This window comes from Hyperolius riggenbachi, chromosome 9, assembly GCF_040937935.1.
Source record: "Hyperolius riggenbachi isolate aHypRig1 chromosome 9, aHypRig1.pri, whole genome shotgun sequence".
NCBI lineage: Eukaryota > Metazoa > Chordata > Amphibia > Anura > Hyperoliidae > Hyperolius > Hyperolius riggenbachi.
In genome coordinates this window covers 166980375-166990199 of record NC_090654.1, presented here as the reverse complement: position 1 = coordinate 166990199, position 9825 = coordinate 166980375, and positions in this window count along the sequence as shown.

Here is a 9825-nt window from a genome sequence, read left to right as displayed (position 1 = left end):
GGTCCATAGTCTGGTACAACATGTTTATTTCTTGTTTGACACTGAACATGTTATGCATTGCTCAGTGTACTAGGAGCATAGTGCAAAGCTGATGGCTACAGACTATGAGAGTAAAATGTACCTAACACTAGTGTTGATCAAATTTGCTTGTTCAGTTCATGGGCTGCATGGTGGAACAGGGCACAAAAATTGTGTTAGCAGAACACAAAAGCAATCTCTATTGTAATCAAAGAAGTTGGACTTGGGAATGTGTTTTTACCAGCTTATTCATTGGGGGAAAGCGTTTTATCCAAGCTGAGCCCTAGATGGAATTGTTTACTAAAAAGTGGAAAAAAGGCTGTTTACCAATACTCCCAGTGCGTTCTGGGACACCAGGCGTTATTTCTGCTGGCTTCAGAACACAAAGTAAAAATTCCATAAAAATTAAAGTTGTCATGTTTCTGGCTATATACCTTGCTTTTGCTTTTTATTCATATTGCGTACAGTGACCAGATTTTTCTGGGTCCAACCTCCAACCTGGGACGCGGGGGATGGGGTGTTCGTGCGCAGCACCGAAAGATGGGCGTGGCCATGACATTGCATGGGCGGAACGTAACCGTAACCCCAAAGCAGCAAATATAGCCAACTATGTCCATTAAATAATAAATGCAGAAACAGTTACCCCAGACACCAGAACAAAAACGCAATGTGGGCAACATTTCAGCAGAAAAAAAAAACGCAATTTGGGCAACATTTCAGCAGACAACAAACGCAATTTGGGCAACATTTCAGCAGACAACAAACGCAATTTGGGCAACATTTCAGCAGAAAACAAATGCAATTTGGGCAACATTTCAGCAGAAAACTGCAATTTGGGCAACATTTCAGCAGAAAATAACGCATTGGGCAACGTTTCAGCAGAAAATAACAGTGGGCAACATTTCAGCACAAAATAATGCAGTGGGCAACATTTCAGCAGAAAATACCGCAGTGGGCAACATTTTAGCAGAAAATAACGCAGTGGGCAACATTTCACCTGCAAAAAAAGTAATTTACTCACCTGACAGAAGTCCCCTCACCCGGTCGGCCTCTGGTGCGCAGCTCCCTGGACCATCTTGCTCCTCCAATCTCCTGCGCTGAATAGAATAGCAGGGCTACAGGAAGATCACGCCCAAAGTCCTGTACTGGAGATACAAATAGTCTCCAATACAGGGCTTTGGACGCCATCTTCCCGTAGCCCTGCTCTGCCTGCCGGAAGACTATGCAGGCAGGAGCGGGGCTGCGGGCTATGAACTGGCGCGGCGTCTAATAGACACCACGGCCAGTTCATGCAATGGACGGTGGCCAGAGTCCCGAGGCCGGGACGTCCCACGGCTAAAAGCCTGGGACAGCGGACTCCGAATCCGGGACCTGTCCCAGGTAAAGCGGGACGTATGGTCACCGTATATTATGGCTATTCTATTTGCCAATTTGATATGAAGCATTTGCTATTATTGGATTTGATTAAATCTTTGTTTCAAGTCAGGTGGGAATGACTGTTTGTGCTATTTGTACAACTTTTGCTATGTAACTAACTTAAGTAACAGTAAAATTGAAATGCGCTACTTGCGCTCAAGAATTTTCCCTCAATTTTGTGAATATGCCCTCGTGTGTGAAAGAGAGAGGATAAGAAATAGCTCCCTGCTTCAATGACAAATAATAATCATTTAATTCCATAAAAAGCACAACAGATATCTTATTTTTAATTTAAATCTAGCATTCACAGGTACACAGCTATGCTGTTCTGGTTATCTAGGCCACAGGTTCTCAATATTTTGTACACATATCCCAGGGGTTACTTCTAATGGGTTTGTGGGGTAATTGTGCTTGTCACAGTCAATCAATTATAACAAGTTTTGAGCAACAGAAAATGATAAAATATATATGTTACGGCCAGAACCCGAAGTTTGGCCAGAACTAGAAGTGGCCGGCCACTTCGGGTTCTGGCCGGCCAATGCGCGAACTGGCCGCTGCGCTGCGGCCAATGTGAGAAATGAAACAATTCCTGTAAGGTTTAATGTGATGTTGTGACCGCAGCGCAGCGGGGCAAAATGTATCACACATCTTTACTTTATTCAATGGCATTAAGCCGCCCGGCTTTTTCCTCTGCCTCTCTCTCCTCCCCCCCGCCCCCGCCTCTCTCTCTCCTTCTCTTTATGGGCACAGCCGGGCGGGGACACGCGTGTCCCTCCGGAGTCGTTCGTCGCGGCAGGGGAATCCTGCCGTTCTTGCAGAGCGGGTGCTGGCAGAAGCGATGTCTGCAGCCTCCCCGCTCTGCTCTCCTGCCGCGAGGAACGACTCTCCTGGACACGCGTGTCCCCGCCCGGCTGTGCCCATAAGAGAAGGGGAGAGAGAGGCGGGGGGGGGGAGGAGAGAGAGGCAGAGGAAAAAGCCGGGCGGCTTAATGCCATTGAACAAAGTAAAGATGTGATACATTTGCCCGCTGCGCTGCGGTCGCAACATCACATTAAACCTTACAGGAATTGTTTCATTTCTCACATTGGCCGCAGCGCAGCGGCCAGTTCGCGCATTGGCCGGCCAGAACCCGAAGTGGCCGGCCACTTCTAGTTCTGGCCAAACTTCGGGTTCTGGCCGTAACATATACACAAAACTGAATAATAATTTTTAGTTAATTAAAGGCTTTAGGGAATGATTGGAATGCGTTTATACACCATTAGGCTGCACTCCTATTAAATGTGTATGAGTCAAAGGGTATTTGAAATGAAACTACCCGTACTGGAAGCTACTTGGTAAACACTGGCTTATAAACAAAAATGTTGAAAAACACTGACCAAAGCCTTGTACACAAACTGATGGTTCTCGGCCTATGTGGCCAAGTGGAACCACCTTTGACCGGAATTTTCCTCAATGTGACCTCACAGATAGACATGGTCAAGTGCAGGCCAGTGGCACTGCTCTTCTACTTACCCTGTACACATGTATGTTACATTTTACAATTTTTTGTGGTCCTTTACCTGTAGACTGTCATAGTTTTGTGATGTAAAGCAAACCTGACAAAAGTGAGTAAACAGAACTAAGCATATAAAAATGTACATAATGCAAAATTACCTCTAATGAAAACTGCTTGACAAAATGAGCTGTAATTCCGGAGATACAGGCTTTGGAAGTCTATATGGCCTATTTATGAAGCTAGCAATCAGCCAAAGTGCCAGAAAAGTGCTATTTCTTCTTCAAAAGTAATGGCACTTTTCTAGTCATCTTTGAATGCCACATTTACGTGGCATCAGGACACGTGGAACATAACAACGACCCTTACAACCCTGTGACAGTACAATGGTTCAGGCCCAGGCCTCACTCTTTCATTTTAGGGTCATGCCCTCCTCTTACCAGTGTTACCACCCTTGATTTGCATAGCACCACAGAGAGTGCAGTACTGTACCTACTTCCAGCAGTGGGACTTATCCATGCTCCTCTCCTCTGTTTCCTACAGCCAGGCAAAGTCCTGCAGAATTCCTCAAAATGACTCCCAATGCATGTCAGGTGGCATGCAGGAACACTCGGGAGCCATTCAAGCAGGGGAGGACTGGGACCTTTTGGCCTGGAGGGAAAACACAAACTAGAGGCCCGGTTTCATGGCACCCCCAGCCCAAATGACGCCACGTGCTATATACCGGTAGTCACATGGTCATGCCAATGCAGAAATACAGCAAGAATAGTAGAGGGACAGCATGACAGGTAAAGTATAAATGCACAGGCACCGTGGGGTACATAATAGATTTTGAGGGAAACCGTCGGGGTTTCCATTGCGTACATAGTTTGTTATTATCGCACTTAACGAATACATCGGCCCGAGATTTCCCAGCATCTCAGATTAATACATTCAACTACTTTCCACCCAAAATAAGTCAAATTGTTGATTGGGCATGCTTGTGGCGGCACAGATTTTCATCCGATTGGATAATTATCGAAGCAGTTGGTGGATCGGCCAGCCCTAAATCATTAAAGGAGAGGCAGCCTGGGGGGAAATCTCCCCCCTTCCCCCCTAGCCAGTCCTCCCCTGCATTCAAGCAATGTTCCAGCACCTCTCCTGGCAGCAATGAACAGAGCAGAAAAGAGTGGCCAGGATCTGACTTCTTTTCTAGGGAGAAGTAAAAATACAGCCATTACATCCATTAGTGACTGGAGCTGTGGATTACCAATTCATGTGAATGACAGTAGTGACAATTGGCCTTTTGGTGTTGCATGTATATAGCTGTATTCTCTAACATCAAAAAGCTACTCCAAGCAGATTGCCATTGTCATTGATGCATATAAGTGCAGTTTGCGTATGTCAGCAAATTCAAATTAATCAATATTACAAACAGACTTCTGTAGACTTGTGTAGGCATTATCTATACCTACAGCAGTATTCAGCTAAAGTGCAATTTCCCTTTAAAATGTTAAGGTCACTAGATTGGTCAGTTCATGAATTACAGGTAATTCTGCTTTGTCATTTACGGGCATAAAATGATAGTTTTCCTTTTTTTGGTTAATGAGGTAAATGGAAATATGCACTACAACATTTCTCCTGCTGTGCAGATCAGTAGTTTTAGTTCTCTGGGATTTAATTTGTATTACAGAAACTTTTAAGTTATCTCGTCTCATTGCTGCCCTCTAATGTCAAGAAGTTATAGGAAGGCATGAGCAGAGATTACAGTCTCTGCTAGAGATAATGCATAAAAGCAGATGCAATAATCATAAACTTTTTATGGATATTTAGTTAGAGCAGCATGAACACCTGGTGCCTGTTATATAAATAGGGAAATAATTGCAAATTGGCGTGTTTACTGTATCTTTCAATATCTCTCAACAGAAAGCTTTAAAACCCAATCTGGGGATTCCTTTTTAATAGTTTGGAATAGAGTGGAAAGGGGGTTAGAAACTTTAAAGGGTTTAAATCAGACAGTCATTATCCCCAGTAAAGAGAGTGTCGTCCTTCACTTCCTGCCCCTGTAACCTTCACAGACCTGTCTTGCTTTAACACAAAAATTGGTAGTTAAGGGCAAAAAGCAGTGAACAACTATAAAATCTGTGATTCTTAATCTGTCTCATGCTGCAAAAATGTTTTATTTGTTGTTGTTGTTGTTTTTAAATCACCTGATTGTATGGACAGGAAGTGGTGGATATTTCAAAACATGGGAATACAGAACAACAATACTAATCCAAAAACTGATTGCAAACCTTTATCCACTCTCCACAGTTACAACTAAACAAATTCTCTTTGAGATGAGCTTTAAAAGCAATCCCTACTCGTTGATGAAATTACATTTCATTATTGGTTTTCTTAGTATAAGGCATGCCCCCCAACCGTCCCGGATTGGTCGGGATTCTCCCGATTTGGGGGGGCTCTCCCGCTATCCCGGGAAGCCCCTCTTAAGTCTCGGCCAGCTGGGGAGAGAAGACAGGAAGAAAATGATTGATGCGCCAGTCGCGCTAATAAGGGATTCGGGAGCCAGCTTTATTCCTCCCTCCCTTCCTCTGAATTCCCCCACCTGCTGTGAGTGTCCCCCCCCCCCCCCCTCTGTAGGCAGTGTGTGCGGAGCGGAGCGGTAGGTCCTCTTACCGCAATCCATGCACACCGGCAACTAGTCTCCTGCTTCCTGTTTACCATGACGTCACAGGAAGCAGGAGACTAGTTGCTGGTGCACATGGATTGCGGTAAGAGGACCTACCGCTCCGCTCCGCACACACTGCCTACAGGGGGGGGGGGGACATTCACAGCAGGTGGGGGCATTTAGAGGAGGAGAGGGAGGAATAAAGCCGGCTCCCGAATCCCTTATTAGCGCGACTGGCGCATCAATCATTTTCTTCCTGTCTTCTCTCCCCAGGGGAATCTCCTCCCCACACAGGGGCACCTTCCTCCCCACCCACGGGCATTCTCCCCCCTTCCACTGACGACCTCCCTACCCACTAGCACCCTCCTCCCCACTCACTCCCCACCCACTGGCACCCTACGACCCCCCTACCCACTGGCACCCTACGACCCCCCTACCCACTGGCACCCTCCTCCCCACCCACTGGCACCATCCTCCTACCCACTGACACTATCCTCCTACCCACTGGCACCTTTCTCCCCCACCCAGTGGCACCCTCCTTTCCACCCACAGGTACCCTCCTCCCCACCCAGTGTCACCCTCCTCCTTCCCACTGACACCCTCCTTCTAACCACTGGCACCTTTCTCCTCCACCCAGTGGCACCCTGCATTCCACCCACAGGTACCCTCCTCCCCACCCAGTGTCACCCTCCTCCTACCCACTGGCACCTTTCTCCCCCACCCAGTGTCACCCTCCTTTCCACCCACAGGTACCCTCCTCCTACCCACTGACACCCTCCTTCTACCCACTGGCACCCTCCTCCCCACCCAGTGTCACCCTCCTTTCCACCCACAGGTACCCTCCTCCCCACCCAGTGTCACCCTTCTTCCCACTGACACCCTCCTCCTACCCACTGGCACCTTTCTCCCCCACCCAGTGGCACCCTCCTTTCCACCCACAGGTACCCTCCTCCCCACCCAGTGTCACCCTTCTCCTACCCACTGACACCCTCCTCCTACCCACTGGCACCCTCCTCCCCACCCAGTGTCACCCTCCTTTCCACCCACAGGTACCCTCCTCCCCACCCACTGGCACCCTCCTCCTACCCACTGGCACCCTCCTCCCTATCCAGTGTCAACCTCCTCCCTGCTCACTGGCACCCTCCACTTTCCACTAACACCCTCCTCCTACCCACTGTCACCTTCCTCCCCCACCCACTGGCACCACCCTCTCCCACCCACTGGCACCCTCCTCCGCAAACTCATTCCTCCCATTGTCACCCTCCTGCAATAGCAGGGGTGTGGCTTAATGCCGCACAGGGGGCGTGGCTTAAGTGTCCCTCTTTCCCATCGTCAAATGTTGGGAGGTATGGTATAAGGAGATGCGATAAGAGTCAGTGTGAAAACAGAATTTTATAAAGCCAAATCCAGGTGCAATCACTTTCCTTATTCTTATCTCTGCAGGAGTGCCTTCATTAGCTGATGCCAAAGTAAATAACATTGAAAGTACCTGGTTACAAGCCCTTACACCAGCTACAGTATTTTCTGTATCACAGATAGAGATGGCCCGGAAGGTTTGCCTGCGAACATATTCACGCGATTAACGCGGATTTGCGTTCACGTCGAACCGCGAACACTAAGCGCGTTCGACCCGCCCCCTATACTACATCATTGGGCTAAACTTTGACCCTCTACATTACAGTCAGCAGACACATGGCAGCCAATCAGGCTGCAATCCCTCCTGCAGCCCTTCGCCCTTATAAAAGGCAGCAGCATCGGCCATGTTCTCACTCTGCTGCCTGTAGTGAGAGATAAGGGCAGGGCCGGGCCGAGGCATAGGCTGGAGAGGCTCCAGCCTCAGGGCGCAGTGTAGGAGGGGGCGCAGAATTCATTCAGCTGTCATTCTTAATTGTGTATGAAGCAAAAAGAAATAAGAAAAGGGGATACATAGCAGTGACTGCAAGCCAGATAACTAGATATTAAGGTTTTGGGGAGGTTGTGGGCCCTGTGGCCCTCCTAGTCTAATAGCAATCCGTGTGTGACAGCTGAAGTGGGAGGGATGGAGGGGCGCACTTTGGTGTCTCAGCCTTGGGTGCTGGAGGACCTTGTCCCTGCTCTGGATAAGGGAGAGACATTGCTGGAGAGATAGGGTAAGCTTAGTAATTTCTTGTTAGCTTGCTCCTTGTTGATATTTGTTGCTGAAAAGCACCACAAAACAGCTCTTTTGAGAGCTAATGTTCGTTACACAGTGAGTTTGGTCTGTCTGTGTGAAGCAGTACACTACTTACACTACCTGCTGATCCATGTCTACACACGCAAGATGTTTTCAAGCACTTTATGCCTCCAATTTAGGAATGCAATGTGATTTCTGCCCTTTAGGGATTATAACCCTGTTGTGCGTCAAATCCGTAATTTTCCCCGGGACTTTTGCCGTGTTTCCCACTCCGCCATGCCCCCCTCCAGGTGGAAACATCTTTTCCATCACTTTTGTGGCCAGAAACAGTGTTTGTAGTTTTTCAAGTTTCGCCTGCCCAACATTGCGGTTCCCGGGAACGCAAACTTTTTGGGAAGTTCGCGTTCGTGGTTTGCCAACCCAAAATCGGAGGTTTGAGCCATCTCTAATCACAGATGCCCAGAGTTGCAGACAGTGATCTTCTCGGGTTGGTCTGTCTATGAACTGCCCTTTTTGCATCCTGAACAGCATGACAATAAATTATACAGTAGCCCTATCCACCAGAGTTTGTACAGTAAACTGTTCAGCGCTAGTGTTGGGCGAACATCTAGATGTTCAGGTTCGGGCCGAACAGGCCGAACATGGCCGCGATGTTCGGGTGTTCGACCCGAACTCCGAACATAATGGAAGTCAATGGGGACCCGAACTTTTGTGCTTTGTAAAGCCTCCTTACATGCTACATACCCCAAATTTACAGGGTATGTGCACCTTGGGAGTGGGTACAAGAGGGAAGAAAATTTAGCAAAAAGAGCTTATAGTTTTTGAGAAAATCGATTTTAAAGTTTCAAAGGGAAAACTGTTTTTTAAATGTGGGAAATGTCTGTTTTCTTTGCACAGGTAACATGCTTTTTGTCGGCATGCAGTCATAAATGTAATACATATAAGAGGTTCTAGGAAAAGGGACCGGTAACGCTAACCCAGCAGCAGCACACGTGATGGAACAGGAGGAGGGTGGCGCAGGAGGAGAAGGCCACGCTTTGTGAGACACAACAACCCAGGCCTTGCATGAGGACAAGAAGCGTGCGGATAGCATGCTTTGTACCGCCATTCAGTCATAAATGTAATAAAGATAAGTGGTTCAATAAACAGGGACCACGCGGCAACGCTAACCCAGCAGCAGCAGACGTGATGGAACAGGAGGAGGCGCAGGAGGAGAAGGCCACGCTTTGTGAGACACAACAACCCAGGCCTTGCATGAGGACAAGAAGCGTGCGGATAGCATGCTTTGTACCGCCATGCAGTCATAAATGTAATAAAGATAAGTGGTTCAATAAACAGGGACCACGCGGCAACGCTAACCCAGCACCAGCAGACGTGATGGAACAGGAGGAGGCGCAGGAGGAGAAGGCCACGCTTTGTGAGACACAACAACCCAGGCCTTGCATGAGGACAAGAAGCGTGCGGATAGCATGCTTTGTACCGCCATGCAGTCATAAATGTAATAAAGATAAGTGGTACAATAAACAGGGACCACGCGGCAACGCTAACCCAGCAGCAGCAGACGTGATGGAACAGGAGGAGGCGCAGGAGGAGAAGGCCACGCTTTGTGAGACACAACAACCCAGGCCTTGCATGAGGTACCGCCATGCAGTCATAAATGTAATAAAGATAAGTGGTTCAATAAACAGGGACCACGCGGCAACGCTAACCCAGCAGCAGCAGACGTGATGGAACAGGAGGAGGCGCAGGAGGAGAAGGCCACGCTTTGTGAGACACAACAACCCAGGCCTTGCATGAGGACAAGAAGCGTGCGGATAGCATGCTTTGTACCGCCATGCAGTCATAAATGTAATAAAGATAAGAGGTTCCATAAACAGGGACCGGCAACGCTAACCCAGCAGCAGCAGCAGCAGCACACGTGATGGAACAGGAGCAGGCGCAGGAGGAGAAGGCCACGCTTTGTGAGACACAACAACCCAGGCCTTGCATGAGGACAAGAAGCGTGCGGATAGCATGCTTTGTACCGCCATGCAGTCATAAATGTAATAAAGATAAGTGGTTCAATAAACAGGGACCACGCGGCAACGCTAACCCAGCAGC